This window comes from Phascolarctos cinereus, unplaced genomic scaffold (assembly GCF_003287225.1).
Source record: "Phascolarctos cinereus isolate Bilbo 61053 unplaced genomic scaffold, phaCin_HiC Scaffold_1;HRSCAF=81, whole genome shotgun sequence".
Classification (NCBI taxonomy): domain Eukaryota; kingdom Metazoa; phylum Chordata; class Mammalia; order Diprotodontia; family Phascolarctidae; genus Phascolarctos; species Phascolarctos cinereus.
Window position 1 is genome coordinate 250700522 of NW_027555514.1, and position 22250 is coordinate 250722771.

The 22250-nt window shown below is 37.5% G+C and overlaps 1 protein-coding gene across 4 annotated transcripts in view; it reads left to right on the plus strand.

The window, feature by feature from the left end:
• Nucleotides 1-22250, plus strand: part of TMTC2 (transmembrane O-mannosyltransferase targeting cadherins 2) — a 518078-nt gene that overhangs the window by 415616 nt on the left and 80212 nt on the right. The gene's annotated exons all lie outside the window — the stretch shown is intronic.

Here is a 22250-nt window from a genome sequence, read left to right on the forward strand (position 1 = left end):
GGCCTCAGTTTCCTCATCTATAACATAATAAGCTTAGAATTGGAAGGCACTTAGTATTATTCTCCTCACTCCCCCTGCCATTTTACAGATGAGAATATTGAGGCTCAGAGAAATTAAGTGACCCACTCAGAGTCACACAGCTAATGTTACAAAGATGGGACTTGTACCCAAGGCTTCCTGGCTCCAAGTCTAGTCCTCAATCCATTCCACCATTTTGTAAAGTAAGTGGCATGGAATATATTGTCCCAGAGGTCCTTTTTGCTTTAGAGGCATAAAACTCTTCTGTTACTTCAAGGGAAAATGCAATGTTATTATATTGCATAAATGATAATTATTATTGTTGTTTGAAAGACATTATTATTTCATTCTGGTAGGAACAAGTGTACTCCTTCCTTTCTCCTTCTTAAAGTAGATACACCCAGTATTTCCATTCCATTAAGCTCTTGCTTCAATCCTGAAATGGACAACATTCCCATAATACTCACTGTGCCTCCTTTTGAGAGATGGATTTATAATTATGGAGATTACCTTTAAAAAGGTTGATGGCAAAGGTTAATGTGCATCTACCAATTTAAAAAGAAATCTTCTTTTAGAAAAACAAAAGAACAATTTCCCAGGCAGTTTCGACAATTGACATGGGTTTATCATTAGGTAGAATGGCATTCCCAAAGACTCTTTTTTTTGGGGGGGGGTTCATCTTTTCTCAGCTGTATGATAAGGAAATGTAAAACTAGCTGAGAATAAGTAGACTGTGCAGTTTTTTTTGAGTGCCTTCACTCTGTGTTAATTTGTGACTTTCATACCATACTTGTTTTACAATGCACCCAAGAGAGATACCACCTGAAAACACAAGTAAGGATTCAATTGGTTGACTGCATATTTATGAAATTAATGCCAGTACCTGCATGCTTTTGTTATCAGACTGATTAATTGCCCAAAGGGAACTTCCCTTCTGAGTTATTAGCCATTTTTGTTTTGTATTTTTTTTTCCTCTACGCCTGTCATTTCATCAATGGAGTGAATGCCTGGTGTGGATGCTGCCTCCATCCATACATGATGGCGACTCCTCTCTAGTTCTGGGAGAGTTTCCAGGAGGCAAGGAGAGCTTTTTTGCCCAGTGGCCAACGGCTAATTGTGTGACGGGCCAAATTTAAGTTCATGTAAGACTAGCCTTCTATCTACTGGGCTTTTTTTTTTTTACCTGTGTGTGTGTGTGTGTGTGTGTGTGTGTGTGTGTGTGTGTTAGACCTCTTTGGCAGTCTGGAAAAATCTATGGACCCAATTTGCATAATACTGTTTTTAAACTCCCATAATCTATAGGAGAGCAAAAGAATCCAAAGTTTAGTGATAATAAAGATATGTGTGCATGGATATATATGTATATATACATTTATATGTATGTTTGTATTAATGTACATATGCATGTGTGCATATTTGCATATGTATGTATGCATGTGTATGTATGATATGTGTGTGTATATACATACACATATATATGTATTTTTTTCCATTTGCATTCACAGATACCATGAAATCTATTCAATTTTTAGATCCCAGGTTAAAAACCACTGAACTGAGCCGTGCTGCCTTTCTATAACTTTTTTCTTTTTTTTAAAGATTGGACTGGTGATGTTATTGGCATACAGATTTTCTAGTGAGCAATCTTCCTCTACCAAGGCAAATATGTCCCAGGACTTGTGCTGCCATGTATAGGTTTAAAATGTTGCCTGGAGATACTGAGAAATAAAGTGATTTGCCTCTTCCACACAAAACTAATCTGTGTTAAAAGCAGGAGAAATGATGCCTTTTGGCTTCAAAACCAGCCCTCCATCTACTAAACCATCCTGCCACTTTATACCTAGTACACTGTACCTCATTTGAATGATAAGAATAGGTATCCTGTTAATGAAAAGAGAATTTCCTTTTAGCATAAGATAGCTCCCTATATCATTACTAAGACATTTGATGAGAAAGTAAAACTTATTCTATCATAATCATAAGTGTCATCTTCTGAGCCAGACATTCTCCAATTAATGCACTGAAACTAAAACACCCATATCAAGGGGAACTTTTATCCAAAATCTTCCTGTTGAGAGTAGAGTTACTAAAAGCCCAGCAAATTGATAAGAGGAGGCTTTTCACTGCAAGTCAGTGATGTGGGAATATTTGTAGGATCATAAGGTTTAAATCTGTAAGGGATCTTAGAGATCACCTCCTCCAACCCACTCATTGTACAGATGTGGAAACTGAAGCCTAGATCTGAGAAGTGATTTATCAAATTCATACTGAAGATAGATAAGATAGCTAAGTTTTGAATTAAAATCCTCTATTTCAGGTCTCATGTGCTTTCTACTGTGACATATGACCTCTCAGTTCAAGTGTTTTACTATTATGTGAATTGATTATCAATTTCTTCCAGAGACTACAGGGAGAATAGAAAGAACACTGGATCAGGAGTCGAGATCTAAGTTCAAATCCCTATTCTGTCTCATTAGTCGTGTGACCTTGGGCAAGTCACTTAAACTTGATAAGCCTCAATTTCTTCCTCAGTAAAGTAGGGCAAATAGTATATGACTTATGTACCTCCTAGGATTGTTGTTAGAAGGATTAAATGAGATACTCTATGTATGGGAAATCACTTCAAGAACTCTCAACTGCCCTATCCATTCCTTATTGGTGTTACCAATTTGTTCCTCAGTGAAAATCAACTTAAGTGTTCCATATTGGTGTGGAGGTGATTCTGGATTCTCAATGGCTGTACTAAGGTGAGAAGTACTCTCAAGCTTTGTGATGGTCCATTTTTTAGCCTTGTATCCCAGGTTATGGAAACTTCTTTTTGCTTAATAACAGTGTAATCAGTGTTTTGCATTCATATTGAAACTAAACATCTTATGAATAATAATAACAATTAGTAGTAGTAGTAGTAGTAATAATGATGATGATGATAGCATTTTATGGTGTTTTGAGGTTTCCAAAGCATTTTGCATATATTAATTCATTTGATTCTCACAGGAACCCTGCCTCTTAGGTTTATTGTTCATATTAGCATGGGTTGGGGGTGTATAGAGAAAACTCTCCTAGATATGATAAATGAAATTTCATTCAGATATTATCTTCTTTCCTTCCAGTTTGTTTCAAGAATAATGAGTCAATCCATTAAGCCTTTCCTCACTGCCCACCATGTGGTAGATGATGTGCCAGGTGCTAGAGATAAAAAGAGAAAAGTAGACTAGTCCCTGCTTTTAAGGAGCTCTGTAGACCCTTTATTGTGGTCCCTTTAAAGAGTCAGGTGCCTTAAGGGAATTAGTATGTTAGTATTTATCCAGATTTTAATGTGTATCTGAACAGAAGTAAGGTATCAGATAGATTATATCTGTGAGGGACTGAGATTTGAGCATTAATAGCTTCTATTTCTAGGGCCTTCTCTCTTTACCCCCTGCACCATTTCCAAGCTGTTCCAGAACCCAGGGGCTGAGAAGATCTGCCATCAGTGGAGGCAGTCTTATGCCACTTGCCTTCCTTCCTGCCACCTCTTCTGGCTACTTTAGCTGCTTACGTATCTTAGATGAGATGGAAATCACCAGCTGTATTCCTTCCAATAAGATGGAAGACCACTAGGTCTTAACAACTGACCTATCAACCTCACTGACCAGTTGTTGTACTTTTGTGTCCAACTGTTCATGACCCCATGGACCATAGCACATCAGGCCCTTCTATCTTCTACTATCTCCCAAAGCCTGTCCAAACTAATGTTCTTTGCTTCCATGACATTTTCAATCCATCTTATCTTCTGCCATCCCCTTCTCCTTTTGCCATCAATCTTTCCCTTCAGGGTCTTTTCCAATAACTCCTGTCTTGTCATTATGTGGCCAAAGTATGTAAGCTTCAGCTTCAGTATTTTTCCTTTCAATAAATGGTGTGAGTTGACCTCTTTAAGTGTTTACTAATGTGATCAATAGGTCCAGTAGAAAGTTCCCTACCACTGCTGTCATTTGGCCTACTAAGGCAATCTGAGGACTCTTGGGTTTTGGCATCTGCCTCTCTGATACACTTTTAGGCCTAGTAGGCTTTTTCATCCTCCTTGCCATAGAAATTTTCTTTTGTTTATTCTTTCCCTTAGATAATGAGCCAGTGGAGAATAGACACTGTCTAGCTTTTTCTGCTTTTATCCAGCGTGCTTAGCACATGTTACATGCTCAATATAATGCTTTCTCATTCATTTGTTTCATTCATTCAATAATTCATTATCTCATTTGATCTTCATAATGCCCTTTGTAGGTAAGGACTAGAGATATTATTATTCTTATTATACATAAGAGGAAATTAAGCCTCTTTATTAAGTAACTTGCCCAAGGTCACATAGCTAGTAGGAGTCTGAGGCGGGATTTGAACCCAGGTCACTGCTGACTCTATGTCTACTGCCCTTTGAACTATATCCCAGCAGCTTCCAAAGAGACAAAGATGGCTCTCCAAGTAGAAAGCAGCAGTTTTAACACTGAATAGGCTACTTCTTATTGAGTTTTTTTTTCAGTCATGTCCAACTCTTCATGACCCCTTTTGGGGTTTTCTTGGCAGAAGTAATGAAGTAGTTGCCATTTCTTTCTCCAACTCATTTTACAGATGAGGAAATTGAGGCAATCAGAGTTAAATGACTTGCCCAAGGTCACACTGCTAGTAAGTGTCTGAGGCCAGATTTGAACTGAGGGAGATGACTCTTCCTGACTCCAGGCCTGGCGCTCTATCCACTCTGCCATCTAGCTTATTGCGTCGCTAGGACTGATTGGTCAGAGGCACTGTTATACAATAGAAAGACTGAGATTTGGAGTCAGAAGAGTAGAGTTCAGTCCTGGCTTTGCTACTTAAAACCTTCGTGACCTATGACAAGTAAATGTCGCCTCTCTGGATCTGGGTTTCTACTAACTGAAGGATTTAATGAAGAGGCACACATCTTGGAAATGCAGTCAGTCAGGTATTTAAATAAGATCTTTATCCTGAGTTCTCCATTTATAAGTTGGCCTGTTTCCTCTTTACTTAGCATTTTCTCCCTTCTTTAAATTTGCATTTAATTCTTTGTTCATTTCTTGTTGGGCCACCACATTCATTGAAGTGTCTCTAGAATTGCTGTCATATACAATTTTAAGGTTTATCATGGTTTTTCTCATGATCATTGTTCAGCTGTTTTACAGTTGTGTTGATTCTTTGTGACCCCATTTAGGGTTTTCCTGGCAGATACCAGAGTGGTTTGCCATTTCCTTCTCCAGCACATTTTTGGAGATGAGGAAACTGGGGCAAACAGAGTTAAATGACTTGACTAGGGTCAAACAGCTAGTAAGGATCTGAGGTCACATTTGAACTCATAGTTTTCCTGACTCCAGGCCAAGCGCTCTATCTACTGTGCCACTTAGTTGCCATTTCTTCCAATAATAGATACTCGGATTCATTGAGTTGCTATTCTCTCTATGTGACATCTCTCACATTTGTTACCTTTTCTCCACTAACCCAACCACCACTATAGTTCATGTTCACATACATGCCTTCTCACCTGGACTGTTTTAATTGCCTCTTAAATTAGTCTTTATGCATCCAGTTTTTTTCTTCACCAATCCACCCTGCACATAGCTGCCAGATTGATATTCCTGAAACATGTATCTTATGCTGTTATTCCCTAGCTAAGAAAACAAGCAAAAACAAAAAAGCAAACCAAAAATAAAACAAAACAAAACAAAACAAACAACAATCAGTGGTTGCATATTGCCTTTAAGGTATTTGAAAAATCCTCATTCTGGCATTTAAAGCTCTCTGCAGTATGGACCCCATATACTTTTCCAGTCTTATCTGTATTACTCCAAATTCATATTTCCCTGATCTAGTCCAGTTGGCTTTTTAGCTATTCCGTAGGATGCATTCCCTCCTCACTTTGGCCACATAATATCCATAGCTTCCTTCAAGAGACAAGGAAAATAAGACCCAGGGCAGATAGATAAATGAACTACCCAAGATCATGTAGGTAAGATCACTGCACCCAGTACCTCTGATTCCTAAGCCAGTGTTCTTTCTATTGTATCCCATTCACTTCTATCTCTGTCTACATGTTGCAGTGGCTACAGCATTGGGAGTCAGGAAGACCTGAGTTCAGCTGTAGTTTAAAGCTAGTACTTGCTAGTTGTGTGACCCTGGGCAAGTCATTTAACCTTGACTTAACAAGCTACTTAACTACTTTGCCTCAGTTTCCTCATCTGTAAAATGAGGAACCCCTACCTCACAGGATCAAACAAGATAACAATTATAAAGGTGCTTCATATAGTACCTGATATATCATAAGCACTATATGATTAACTGTTACTATCATCATAATCATCATCATAAATTCTATTCTCCAGTATAATGTAAACTTTTTGAAGATAGTGTCTATTAAAAAAAAATTCCCCAGCATTTAGCACAAGATTTTGTACACAGTAGGTACTTAAATGCTTCTTGAATTGAATTGATTTTAATTGAACCATTCTGAAAGTTATGTAGGTAGATCAAATATTGTTAAACCCATTTTACAGATGAGGAAACAGAGACTCTGACCACTTTTAAACACAGACAAATAGACACTGCAAATGTGACATGCTTGCCTTTTTCCACAATTGGGGCATGTGGTTAGCTGTTTCAAAGGGTGTGTTGTCTGATATGCACTGTTCTGACTCAGTATGTCAGTTTTTGCTTTTTGCCACAATTAGGGAAGCCAAGCCCAGGGTTACTGCTGCATATCTGTCTTACCTTCTCCTCCTTAAACTCATTAGTTACTGTATAAGAAGGATCCCTTTACACAAACAAACCATTAGTTGTGTCTGGGCAGATACCAAGTCTTAATGCAATGGTACAATGGTGGTGGAACAGAGGATTGTGGCTATATCACAGTTAGTGGTTAGAGCTGTCAAAACAGATGTCTTCCTCACTCCAGTTTTTACACATCTGGGGAAGCCAAAGTCATGTAACCATCAAAATCCCAGGCTCTGGCATTTCTGGCCTTTCCTTAAATATTTGTGGTCTCATTTATTTCAGCTCAACTTCTCTTCCAACAGTAAGGATTTATCAGCTGGAATTAAGGTTTAGCCTTGCTCTGAGTAACTTACAGCAATACATCAATCCTGCAAACATATTGGCAGAATCCCAGGAAATCCTGCTACCATTTCTTTTGATTTTCACAAGGCATGAACAAACAGTACTTTCCTTTGAATCAGAAGGTGTTCCTTAGGATAGCAAACATGAACTTTTTTCTTTCTTTTTTTCTTCTTCTGTATTCTTTGTGTCTACCACATAATGGATAGCACATAGTAGGCACTTAAATGCCTATTGAATTCATCATTTTTTTTGTGTAAATGGTTTCAATTTATACATATTATTTTGAAGGAAATCATTAGGTATGATTTTTGCTTGGAAAAAATCATTTGTCATAGTCTGTCTTTCTTTGAAATCAGTTTTGTATTTTATATGGAATATTATCAGTTAAAATCTATTTTGCAAAATTATATTATTTTTAAATTTTAATTTATTTTATTTTGAACTTATGAAATAAAACAAGCATTTCTATAATGTAGTGCAATTTTAAAAATGTGATTTCACATGAAATTGCAAATCCATTATATACAATTTCCTATTCCTTTTAAATATATAATAAAATTATTAGATATTTTTTCCCTTTTTTTCTTCTTTCCTTCCCAGTCCCCCAGAGATGGCTACCATTAGACACAAATATATATGTGTGTGTATGTATATGTAAAATATCTATACATCTACTTATCAGTTCTTTCTCTGGATGCAGATGGGTTCTTCCTTCATAGGTCCTTTGTAGTTAATTTGAGTATTAAATTGGATATTTATAATAGTCAAAATGACTAAATTACTCAAAGTTGTGCTTGAAATATATAATTTTATTATATGTAAAATTATATTATTAAATAATTATTCTGTGTTCTTTTCTTCTTTGAGTCTATACATGGTCTTATTATGAAAATAAATAGTCTATAAATCAATATAGAATATATAACAATAGATTATTATGATAATATAATATATATCTATATGATGCAGGAGGGTGTATTCAGGGATATATAGGAGCCAGCTCTAGCCAGCCTGTTATCTGTGAGTATTTAAAACTCAGAAATCTGCAATCATTACAAATCAGGGCTTGATTTATTGTGTTGTTGATTATGTAGCCTTATAATAATGTAAAATAAACTTAAAAGTTTGCACACATTTCCTTTGTCTCCCCAACCATATCTTGAAACATTTATCAGCAAGTATTGCTAGAAAGCTGGTCTCAAAGCCAAGCAGACCTAGGTTCAGTTACTGCCTCTGTAGGACCCTAGGCAAACAGGCAAATCCCTTAGGTTTTCAGTGCTCTAGGGAGGCAAATCTCTTAGGCTGTTAATTATTGAGAACATATTGACCTATCTTGGTACAGAATACTCCTTCATTCGATATTTCCTATACAAATAGTATCACAGATCTGGTTCCTATCTTTCCTCTATCATATTCTTTTCAGATATTTCATTGGCTGTATTAAGATGTCATATGATACTATAAAATCTTCCACCAAAATAATTTTTGTTCATTTTGTGATTTCTCAGTAGAAGATACTCGCAGTCTGGAAATTCCCTCCACTAGTGCAAAGAGGTGATTCATCTGTAAATGATAGTCTTCAATGACTTGCACACAGTCGCTGAGCTAAGATGTTTCAGCGGCAAGACTTGAATCTAGGGCTTGCTGACTCCAAGACTGGCCTTTATTCCTTTGCTTCACACTTTCATGTTTAAAGACCTTTAAAGAGCACTTATTATCGGAAAATAGTGCAACAAAACTAAGTCTTTACCTATAAGAAAGATCACATATGGAAGTTTGAGTTCTTTAAGAGGATTGGGAGGTCAATCCATTGACAAGCATTTATTAAGCACTTACTATGTTCTATGCTCAATGATATACGCTAGGAATGCAAAGAAAAAAAGAAGAATGAAATAATCCATACTCCCAAGTAGCTTGTTCACTCATAACGCAAATGTGATTAAGTGTCTGACTTGCCCAAGGTAATAAATAGCCGAGCTAATATCTAAACTCTGATCCTCTGATGGCAAGTCCAATGCTTTCCCCACTGTAGCAACACACTTGCCCCTTAAAGAGCATTTTTTTAAAAAATGAGACCTTGATTTAATTGGTAGAGGGAGTTACCACTGGAGAATTTTGTCTAACAATGTAGAATGGTACCTCCCTGCAACTTTTAGTCTTAAAAAGTGCAAGTAGAGAACAGATCTGTGATTCACTCAGAATAAATGATGAGCTCCCTGTAGCTACCAATTGGCAGTCCACTCATCTCAGGAGGTAAATCCTAGGAAACTATCTGACGCACATATAGAGGTCACACAGCAGACAAATGTCAAAGGCTGGATTTGAATTCAGATCTGCCTAACTCAAGCACTTACACTATCTCTGCTGTGCAACAAGACCTGTGGCAAGCATATACATCTGGCATATTTATTTAATTTTCTGCCCTTCACAACAAATCAAAACAAAATAAAAATTTTTATGGTTTTGTAAAGAGAATTCTTCATTGTTTTTTCACTTTTGGGGCTCCCCTCAGTTCTCCTCTGTCCCCCATCTGCCTTCCTATCATCTCTTTCCCAAAAGAGGCACTCCAATGTTAATTGTATGTCCAAGACTGGATTCTTTCTATTGGTTGACATTGCCTCGAAGTCATTTACTTCTCTTAGATATCAAGTTACTCTAATTTCCTACTTTCTTGTTTTTTATTTTACTCTGGAGAAAACTCTCCTAGGGCATGACCTAATGAATTCTGGTTCAGATTTCCAAAGAGAATATGAACCAGAGTTCTCCTGTAATTTGGCTAGTGGAGTGAACCTTCCTTGAATACTCCAGCGGGAATTTTTGACTATTTCCATACCAGATGAAAGTGCTTTTCTTGACATCTACAACAATTGCATAACTTCACTTTTTTCCTTTTTTCTGTTAGAAATTGAACTTTGGCATTTATGGGAATATCATAAACAATCCGGGACTGGGACATACAGCAAGGACAATAGGATCTCAGGGCAAGGGAAATTATTCCCTCCCCCACCTCAATTTCCCTTTTATTAAGCAGGGGAATTTTTCCAATTCTTGTTCCTTTCAGAATAAAAGAAAATACAAATTTGCCTCCTTGCTTCAAGAAGATAGTATGTTCATTCAATTCCCTTAAATATCTTTGTCAATCATTTCATGGTGCGTGTCACCATTGTTTGGGATGATTTATTAGATTCATTATCAACTCCTCTTTGTCCTAAGATAGACTATTACCAAAGATAGTACTCTCTGCCTAAAGGTTGCTTCCATTTGTATCCCTCTGCTTCTCCTTTCTGCTCCCTGCCCTGTCCTTAGGGGAGCCACTCTTCTCTAATTGCTGTGCACTGGCTTGTTTGCTCCTACTTTATCTTAGTACATCACTCCTAGACTGTGATATTTGCCATTGTATATTCAGTGTATTCCTTATAATCATATTCTTTCCTTCTTCCCTGAGTATGGTTCCTGACTACTCATTCTGCAGCTAATTCTTAGTCGTCTTGCACTTATCCATCCTTTTTCCTGTATCTTGATGGCAAAATTGTTTTATAGCAAACGTCGCTTGAAATCCAGAGGTGAAAAAAAAACCACCACGTGTCATAAAACTTTACTATTGTTCCTTCTGTCTCATCACTAAATGTGAAACCTGACCCACTGGTGGCCTTTCACAAAGATCAATCTCAACCTTTGGGGCCAATCTAAGACTGATTGTCATTGGGCAGATTACAAGTTGCTGGGCTTCCTTGGGCTTCATCTTGCTTGGAAATTTGATGACTCCAATAATGAAATAATGCTACTGACCTTTTTTTTTTTTGAAGTGTTCTATCTATCAAATAATCATTGGGTAATGTGGATAATATTACCATCTAAGTAACAGAATTCTAGGGCTTTCCATTTCTGTGCTTATGATGAAATGTATCATTTCCATGTTGAAGGAAGACTGATGCATAATTTCAGTGGATTTCAAGCTTATTGCCAGTTCTTAGAGTTCTAAATTCTTTGAACCAAAGTATGAACTTTGGAGTCCCCCATGATTTGATTCTTTGTCCTCTTGTCTTCCTCTTTCTAATGCCTTCCTTAGAGTAGATAAGGTATCTACTCCTACTGTTTTAACTGTTATCTTTATATGTAATGACTCCCCAAATCTGTATTTTCAGCTCCGATCTTTTTCTTTCAAGTTTCAGACCCATGTTTCCAATTGTCTTCTGGACTTTTCCACTTGGCATGTTCCACTGATACCCCAAATTCAACATCTAACATTAAACTAATCATCTTCCCTAGAAAACTTACCTAAAGCTCACCCTCCTGCACAGTAAGTTTCAGTGAATTCCTATTTCTTTTGGAATCAAATGAAAACTTCTCTGTCTGGTCATTAAATCCATGTACAATCTAAAAACCTAGATTCTAGTTCCAACCTCTGTTTCCAAACTGCTCAGACACTACATGTCTTAACATCATCAACATTTTAGCCTACCTATCCGATGTGCTCTTTCCAGCATCTACCATTCTATTTTCTGCCTTTTTGCTTTTTCATCCCAGCCTATGCCTCTCCACTTTGTAGACTTGCTAACTTCCTTCAAAGCAGAGATCAATCAGGAAATCTTTCTTGATCTCCCAAATTGTTGGTGGCTTATTAGAACCCCAAATTTCTTTCTGTTTATGTATTTTGTATTTGTGGATATGATGTTCCATCTCTGCCCCCCCCCCGGAATAAAAATTTTTTGAGCTCAAGGTTTGATCCATTTTTGTCTTTTTTTTTTTAAATCTTCAACGACTGCCAGGACATTGACTGGCTCTTGGTAGACAATGAATAAATAATTATGGAATTGAATTAACTTCCTTCATTCTCTTAGCAGCTGAAAATTCCTAAGCCTCTCTTAACCTTGCCCACAACATTTCATCTGTCCCTAGGTTTTGTTGATTCCACCTGTGCATTATCTCTCCATTCTCACTGCCTACCTTGATGATAATGAAAGCTGTTTAACTGGTCTCCCTGCCTCATTGCCTTCCTCTCTATAAGGTCTTTCTTTGTGATCATGTCTAATTGCCTTAATTTCAACTTTTTTCTCTGTAAACATAATGATTCCCCAAAACTTCTGGTTTCAGCCCCATGCTCTCATCTATACAATTAATAGATCCAATGAATCCAGGATCCAACTGCGAGGTTCATTCTTATTTTTTTCTTTTTAGATAATAGCACTCTCTCATTATGTCGCTCCCCTCTAGCCTTCCACTTCTTAGCTTTTTGTTTTGTTTCTTCATGCTCTGGTTTTCACTTTCTTTTTCAATAAAATTAGAATATTTGCCTCTCGATGAACATTCCTCTTCTTTCCTTGTTTTATTCATTTATTCAAACTCTCCCTTTTTTTCCTGGAATGCCTTTCACTCAGCACTACTTATTAAGATCCTACCCTTCTTTCAAGGCCCATGATAAATGCTACCTCCTCCTGAGCTGGAAAGAATCTCCCCTACCTGATACTCTATAGCTTTGTTTGGGTCTTTCATATAGCTACTCCTTCACATTATGCCTAATACTCTTTTCTTACACTTGATTTATCTTACCTACTAGAGAGATAGCTCAAGGAGTGCCTGAACTAAGTCTTATTTACCATTTAATTGTCTTTCTTTCCTAGATCCATAGCAACCCAGCTCAGGCTAGGGAAGAGAGATTTGCCATTTTTATTTTCTTCCCTTCCCTCTTTCCTAGAAATCGCATACCATCTTTTTCAGGGATTTTATTTCTTTCTTTTTAAAAATATATTTTAATTTATTTCATTAAGTATTTCCCAATTATATTTAAAAATTTAACATTCACTTTTTAAAAACAATTTTGAGTTCCAAATTTTCTCCCTCCCACTCCTTCCCCTTCCTTGAGAAGGCAAGCAATTTGATATCAATTATACATGTGAAGTCATACAAAACATATTTCCTTAGGGATTTTCAAAGATGGTTTCACTACTGTGAACTGTAGGGAATTATATAAGGAGAGTGGAAGTATAGGGGTAAAGTATGCAATAATAAAATTGGGGGGAAATTGGCAAGCTTATAGTCATTTTAATTGTTTTAATTTTCTTTTTTGTTATGAACTTAATCAACAAACATTTCAATATGTAAAAATGAACAGAAAAGACAATTACATGAATGTATGAAGTAAATTTAGATAGAGTTTGTGCATTAAAGTGCATATTAAATGTAATAAGGTCATGACAAAATTGCTTGGATGGTTTTTGTTCCCATCTGAGCTTACTTTTTGTTTTCTGTTATGTATTTTTTATGGTTTTATTGATGCCATTTTGAAATGAATAATTGTAGGCAAGTAAAAGAAATCAAGATAATGGCCATGTCTGAAAATATATGCTTCCTTCAACTCTCTCTAGTCTATCTATCATTTCTCTTCCAAGACCAGGAAGAAATGTTTCTTATAATGGTTTTAAGCATGTTGGTTCTTCATGAAAATAATTGACGCTATATTTAAACCCACTTGGTTCGTGATTCCTTCTCTTCTGCCATGACTTATCCTTAGGTGCTAACTTAAAAAAAAAATTTCCCCCAATAAATTATATTTTTGGTATTTTCATTTTTTAAAAAATCAACAAGCAATTGTTTTCTCTCCCTCTTCTTCCTGCTATGAAAATTTTTGAAAAGAAAGGCAAATGAATATTTTGTAACAAATATTCTTAATCATGCAAAACCAATTTCCACTTTGGTAATGTCCAACGAGAAGTGTCTCTCTCTGCATATTTAGTTCAATCCTTATTTGCAAGGAAGTGAGTCATATTCTTTGTCAGAAGTCCTCAAGAGTCATTGAGTTGATAAGAGTTCATAAGTCTTAATATGTTGTTCCTTGTTATAATGTTTTTGTTTATACTCTAAGCATAAATTGTTCTGGTCTTACTTACTTCCCTCTGCATAAGTATATACACCTTTTCTGAGGCTTCTCTGAAACTGTCCCTTTCACCATTTCATACTGTACAATGGCAGTTCATTACATTCATCTACCATCATTTATTCAGCCACTCCCCAGTTGTTGGCCAACTCTTTGATTTCTATTTCTTTGCCACCAAAAAACCCCCCCCCAAAACTGCTATGAGTAATTTTGTACGTATGGGTACTTTTCTTCTTTTATCTTTTTGCAAGATAGGCCTAGTAGTGGTATCATGGGTATGAACAATTTGGTCATTTTGGGTTATAGTTTCAAATTTCTTTTCAGATTTTCTGTACCAAAGCATAGCTCCACTAAAAGTGAATTAATGTGCCTGTTTTCCCAGAGCTTCTTCAATATTTATCATTTTCCTTTCCATTTTTTCTCAATTTTACCCAATCTGATATTACTTTAGTCCTAGTTTTCTCTGGTTGGAGGGTTGAGTTTGGCAATGCTATCGATGTCTAAGCCTTCCCACGTCCCCTTGCGGCCTCTGTAAAGAAGCCTACATCCTCAAAGCAATCACCTCCTTCCTTGTTTCTCCATTTTATTGTCTTCTCATTGGCGTCTTCCCTTTTCCTCCTTCTGCAGCTCAGTCATTCTCTTGTCCTTCAAGTCCCTCTTTGTGGTTAGTGAACCCAAAACAAGATTCCTTTAACTATATAATAGCAGCTGGCTCTGCTGTTAGTGGTTAGGTAGACTTGTTTAGCTAGATTAACTCGGATCCTGTGGCCCCAGGACTAATGGCTCCTTTGGGCCTCTTCCCTAACTTTCTTCATTCTTTCTCACTTGTAGGAGAATTGTTAGAATCACAGAGCTAGAGCCACAGGGGCCTATGGTCAGAGATCTAGAGTCAGAAAAGAGCTCAGAGGCTGGCTGATCCTACCCCCCTAATTTTACATATGAGGAAACTGAGTCTTAGATAGTGAAGTGATTTGCCCAAGATCAAACTAGCAAGAAGTTATCAGAGTGGGATTTGAATCCAGGTTCTTTGACTCTAGGCCAAATATTTCCATTGATATTTATTGTATTGAAAATTAAAATATCTAAGGGCAATGGTTTTGCCCTTAGAGACCCTCTAGGGGGTTGTTGGACCACACTTGAGGAATTCTTAGTGTAGTAGAAAGGGGAATGGATTTGGATTTGTAAGATCTAGAAAGCCTGAATGGGCTATTTATTCTCTGTGTGACCTCAGGCAAAGTCATTTTAACCTCTCTAGGACTCAGCTTCCTCATCTACAAAATTAAGGAGAGGGAGTAGATTAGATGATCTGTAAGATCTCTTCTAACCCTCACCCTCTAATCCTCTGAGCCTCTGTTAGCTCTCTGGTGGAGAACCTCTTTTAGCTAGGATGTTGGGAATTTGTTGTGTACTTTCCTTTTTGTAAGTTCTTTCTGACTTCAGGCCCAGCACTCTATCCACTGTGCCATCGAAGCGCCTAGTACCTTCCCTAGCTATCTTTATTCTCTTCATAACAGTTAGCTGGCTATGATTTCAGGTATTTCTCTTCTTCAGCATATTATAAAGGGCTCTTGTCTACTACGTCTTTTAAGGGTGTGACTTGCTGCTGTGATTCTCAGCTGACAAATAAAAAAATTGATTATATAACAAAGTATACATTTCACTAGAATTTCACAACTCCCCCTCCCCCCCATACTGTGCCTGGCCTAATAGATCCAAAGCCACATTGGAGTTTGAGAGATGCCAAGATAAATACTGTTCTTTAGTTAAGGGACATGGCTTAGAATCTCTCTCCTACCTGAAGATAAAACATTGAGAGGCCCTGAGGATTGCTGGTGTTTGAACTACAGCATCTTGCCAGTTTCTAGCATCAAGTTTCCCATCCTGCCTCTTGAAAACGATTGTGAGAAATTCTAAAACATATTGTCCCTTTCTCAGCCCTCCATATGAAGAAGATAATTTACTGGCATCTAAAGGACCCTTTTTTCTGTCCGCATTTGAGATTTTCATCATGCACTGCCTCATACACAGGGGTATTTACCAACCTTCGTGACTTTGACTACACTGAAATTTGGAGGGAAGCCTACATTTTCCCTAGTGTCAAAACTCATTCCTTATATTGAAAGCGTACTATAAGCCATGTGGCATAATGAAAAGAGTGCTGGCTGTACAATCAGAGGAGCCGAATGCGAATCCTGATGCTGAAATTTACTTCCTATGTGATAGCTGGACATGTCATTTCCTTTCTCTGTGACTCAGTTTCCTCATTTGTAAAAAGTCAGGGTTTGATTACATGATCCCTGAGGTCCCTTCCAATGTTTAGTTCTACGATCCTATATAGACATGCTTATGTGATTCCTTTTCTGTCTGAAAGGGAGGTAATCTTCCTTTTAAAATCTATACAGAAGTCCTAATTTTTGTCGCCACTGGAACGGTCCTGGCCATCTTCTATCATGACTTATGCTACAGGCTTTTAAACTTAAATCGTATCTACTTGGTTGGGCCATCCGGAAGATGAAAGGAGTTGACGGGGCCCTATTAACTCTCCATCATTTTCAGGAAACTAGATGTGATGCTTTCACTGAGTGCCACAGTGTTGCTGGCCAGCTGCCTGGTAAATAGCACATGTGAGTCAGCCACACATTCACAGTTCATGCTACTAATTGCACAGAGGCTCCAGGCTCCAAGAAGGCTGTTAGGTTTTCACACAGTTTCTTTCACATGCCTTCCTAAAAGAATTCAAAGGTAGGATTCCAAAAAAAACCCCAAAACTCAAGATGGCAGATATCCAGTAAGAGGAGGAGACGTTTCTGTGGAATAAAATTTGGGCCTCTATTTGCAATTTCTTTTGAGGTGTGAAGAGTAGTAGTGGATTGAATGCTACATATATGGAGTACATATGTATGCACTACCACTCTCATATTTCAAAGTTATAAATACACACACAGGCAAACATTGAAGCACTTCCAGAAAGTGAAGAGAGATGTAGACTTAGTACCATGAGGGAACAAATCCTCTGGGAACGGCAATAAAACGTTAGGACCTATTCCATTTTAGCATGATAAAATGTATATGTGTTTGCATCTGAACATAAAATAAGTACATCTATACTCATCTAAAAATTCTACCTTCATCTCAAGCAAAGAAGGAGTCATATATATGTATATATGCACATGTGTGCACATATGCATTCACATATGTGAGTATATAAATCAATTTACTAGTTTTTTTTTTAATATGTTAGGGACTATACCAAGTTACTAGGAATACCAAAAAAATGCAGTCACTGAATTATAGGAGTTAATAGTTATGGAGGGGATCTCAGCCATCATCTTGTCCAACCTATGATCCCTGCTCTCAAAGATCCTACATTCAAATGGGGGAGAGGGAGGCAGGGAACAATATATACTTGAGAATCTAAATTGTAGAGCAAATGCCATTGTGTATTGGTTGAGGGCGTTTTCTTACTGGGATTTACCTAAACCAGGAAATTACGTGTCCAGGCCCATCAAATCCAGGAATACGTAAAAGTGTCTATCTACAGATCTTTTTTGATGGAGGACTGGTGTTGATTTTATTGGTGTCTCAGTGGATAGAGTTCAAGGCCTGGAATTAGAAAGTCCAGAGTTCAGATCCAGCTTCAGATACTAGCTGTGTAACCTAAGCAAGTCACTTAACAATGGCACCTACCTGGCCGGGTTGTGGTGAGGATCAAATAAGTGTGTAGCATATAGTAGACCAATTACAGAAATATGTATTCTTTTCTTCCCTCGTTAGTATTAGGTACTCCCAGTAAGGAAATACCACTTACCAATGCAGATTTGTACGTGCTTTGCAAATGATAATATCTAGAGATTTCTTGAAGGTCTGAGAGTTTAACTGACTTTCCACGGTCACATGGACAGTATGTGTCAGAGGTAGAATTTGAACCCAGCTCTCCTTGATTGCGGTACCAGCTCTCCATTTTACCATGCTATGTCATATATAGATACATATGCATATATTCTCAGAGACATTCCTAATTCCATATATGCATATAAGCCTATTCAAAGGACTACTTTTAGGAGCAGCTAAGTGGTGCAGTGGGTAGAGCACCCACCCTGAAGTCAGGAGGACCTGTGTTTAAATCCTCAAACCACTTAACCCCACTTGCCTTAAAAAAAAAGGCCTACTTTTAAAATACATTAATGCTCAAAAAACAACCTAAAATACTTAATTTATCACTATTCCTTTATTTGGTCTTTGTCTCTTATCCCCAGAATCAAGCACATAATAGTTGCTTAATAAATCTTTATTTTGTTTTTGTTTTTTTTTTCAATTGAGCCTGAGGCACCCTATCCACCTCCACAGTCAAGTTGCCAAAGTCAGGATGGTGCTTTGAATTTGGAATCAGAGGACCTGGGTTCAAATTTTGTTGCTGCTGCTATCTTTGTGACTTTTGCTCAATTCACTTAATTTCTCTGGCCTTCTGTTTCTCCAACTGTGAAATTATGGCACTGGAGTAGACGGCTTCTCTGGCTCTTTGCATCTCTAAAGTAATCTACTGAGTACTTTGGCAGTGCTTGCTAGGTGACAAATTTCAGGACTTGCCTGCGTCTTATCATCATCAAAATTATTGTCCATTTTCTGATTAAGATTCCCTTGTTTAATATTTTTTCTGCCTCTATATCATGGCAGGTGCTTTTGCCTAAAAATCAAAAAGATTGATCCAGAGGTTTATTAAAATAATATTTTATGCACTCAGCTCAAGCTAGATCAATATGACAATGAGTGGTCATAGTATATAATTTCAGCCACTGTATTGATAAAAGTTAGTTTTCCCTAGGGCATGAAAGTCAGAAAGAGAATATGGTTTGATTTGCTTGTAAATGATGAGACTTCAAAGTGTTTCTCATCCTTAAACCAACAGCTGTCTCTCAGATGACTGCTTAGAATGAACTGGTTGTGACAGTCTGTAGGACACATGTTCACACATGAGGAAGGATCATAGAATAGTTAATTTAGCACTAACAACATAGAGAATGAGAAGCAATGTGGCTGAGTATAGAAACTTATGTCTTGGAATAAAAAATACGAGGAAAGGAAAGGAAAGGAAGGGAAAGGGAGGGAAAGGGCAAAGAAGAAGAATAAGAAAGGAAAGAAAGAAGAAAGAAAAGGAAGGAAGGAATCCCTCCCAAGTATTTAGTGGCATTGTGTTCTTCAGCATCTTTGGCATCTGGCATACTATCTTTCCTAAAAGTTATAGCATCCAAAAAGTGTCTCACAAGAGAAAATGTGATATAGTAAGAGCTAAAACTCCACCTCTGACATTTAAGCCTTATGTGACCTTGGTTAAATCATTTAACCTTCCTGGGCCTCAGTTTCCTCTTCTGTAAAATGAGTTGCACTCAATGACCTTTGAGGTCCTTTCCAACTGGCGATCTATCCACAATTTTATTTACACTGCAAAGGCTCACTTACATACTGTGAATTTAGTGTCAAACAAATGTGCCCTCTTGTTCATGATTGTCCTACTCTCTCATTGGATTGTAAACTCCTAATGAGTAGGGATTATGTTGTCCTTTCCTTTTGTAACTCATGATGAGTTGAGCTCTGGGATTCCTAAAATCCTCTGAGCAAATTGGGGCTCAAAGAATGCTGACGATTGATTGACTGAGGGCCATTTCCCAAAGTCCTGTCACTCCTGATATGGTAATGAAATCTTTATATTTTCCATGCCCAGAGTAGACTGTCAAAGAATGAGCCAAGCTCACTTTCAGGATTACCCAGACTGTGGCTGACTGAGCTATGGAACAGAGCTGGCCGTAGGACAGAGACATAAAGAACAAGTGTTAGAGGAATAAATCAGAAAACATTTTTTCCATTAATCCTCACTCAAGCCTAATTTGCTTATGAAAAGAAACTTTTGATCCAAGCCCCAGAATGCATGCAGCCATTAGAGATTGTATTTGGGGATCTGTTCCCAGGCCTCTGAAACCAAACCCAGTACTGCCTCCTACACCTGGATAGATTACATGGCCCATCAGCCTCTTGGTTCCAGCTGTCCTCGATATGATCCCTGTGCTTGCTCAGAGAACTGGCCTTCTATATCCCATTCACCAGGCCACAGCTCATAGTTCATAAAACTGCCTGAATAATAACCACAGTCCTTGCTGATGGCCCCACTAAAATTACTCCTGGAGCCATGGGAAGTGAAAGAGTTGGATATATGTGGGTGCATCTGTTCCATTCAGTTGGCTGTTGCCAGACTCCAAATTAAAGTCAGTGAACTTATAACAGATGCATAGCCTCTTCCTTAATTATCTTTAAAGAGAAATGCTGGAAATGGAGTACATACATGACACAATCTCCTTTGTGGACAAGATGGGGAAAAAGAGGCAGGGCAATGTTAGTCAATTGGATTGGTAACTTATTGAAAATAGTAGTCGAAGAGCATTTATTAAAAGAATCTTGTTAATGTGAAGGATTATCTCCTCTAGTATGTGATAGGGTTTTACCATCATCCCTGTTTTGTTCATTTTTATCAGTGATTTAGGTGGAGATATAGACATACTGTGATTATGAAACTTGCAATGTGGAGGGAGGGAAATGATGAATACAATATCCAAAAAGATCTCAATGATCTTGGCCAAGTTATAGTTTTTCTTGGGCATGATTTTATTCCTCTATAAAAATGAAGGGATTAGACAAGATGATTTCAGTGGTCTCTTTAAGCTTTAGTAGTATTGTGACCCAAATTTTAAAACCTTAATTTGTTTTGCAACCTTCCACTAAGGTGAGACTCCTCATTAGTCTAGGGAATAATTACTTTGAACATCTGGGTTAGGGGATGGAGGTGGTGCTAGAGCTTGGGAGAAGAGAGACTTTCTTCTTCCTTCCTCCTTTGAGAGAAGACACAATTGGTTCCAAACCCTCTTCAAAGAGAAACTAGGAAAGAAGAAGTAAAGATTTTGGAAGGCAGATATTTAGGAGAAAACTTCTTCCTCCTATCACCTAACAGGTTCCTGATTTCTAGCTTGTCTTCCTAGAGACTTGGGGAGTTTTCCTCTGAGATTGAGGATTCTCTCCCTCTCTCTCTCACTCTCCCACATTTACACACACACACACACACACACACACACACACACACACAAACATACACATACAAATATATGTATGTATATATAATATATATATACATGCATACACACATAAATATATATTTATATATACATATGTATGTATATATGTGTGTGTGTGTGTATATATATATACACATGTATATATATATACACACACACACACACACACACACATGCACATACACACCTATGTATAGACAGAGAGTGTGTGTGTACATGTGTATGTATTATATATATACTTGAGATATCCAGAGAGTTCATTCACTCTGCACATTTTTTGGTATATTCTCATCTGTATAAGTTCTCCAATTTTTGTTTGCATCCTATTTATATAAATAATTGGTTTATTTGCTCTTCACTTGGGAAGAGAAGGAAGGGGAAAAAATATGCATTTACATAGGGTGTACTATGTGCCAAGTGCTCTGCTGAGAACTTTTTACATAAATCTCATTTGATCCTCAGAACAACTCTGCTAGGTAGGTGCTATTATTATCCCCATTTTACATTTGAAGAAACTGAGGCAAACAGAGGTTAAGTAGCTTGCTCAGGGTCACACAACTAGTAAATATCTGAGACTGGATTTGGACTCAAATCTTGACTTGAGTCTCACCATGCTATCTATCAAGCTACCACCTGTCTGCCTTTATATTTGTGTAACTAGCATTTAGGAAAAAGAAACCAAGCCTTTGGATATAAGCTGCACCCCCTTCCTCTTTCAAAGAGAGTGATCATAGGAGCAGCTTGAACTTAAAAATCGTTTCTCCTAGACTAACAGTATTTAGGAGGCAGATAGGTGTATTTCTAGTCTGGTACTACCCTACTCTCTGAGGAGAACATCATGGCCAAGCTTGCTCTCTTTATCCCAACCTCCTTCTAGGTGTTGTGGTTTGGGGTGCTGGAAACCTGGAAATGCCAGAATACAGGGGGGTCTGCCTCAAAAGAATTTGACCACTCAAGCCTTCTTTCATTCAGAGTAACAAGGTTTATTGTATTGCCAATAGAAGCAGGCTAGTTTCTAAGAATCTGCATAGTTTATTTGCGGGGTAAGATTGGCACTTATATACAAGAAAAGATCTGGATGGGATTAAGGAGTGATAAATAGGCTGGGGTGGACCAGGTGCAGACAAGGAAAGGAGTTAAGTGGTCAA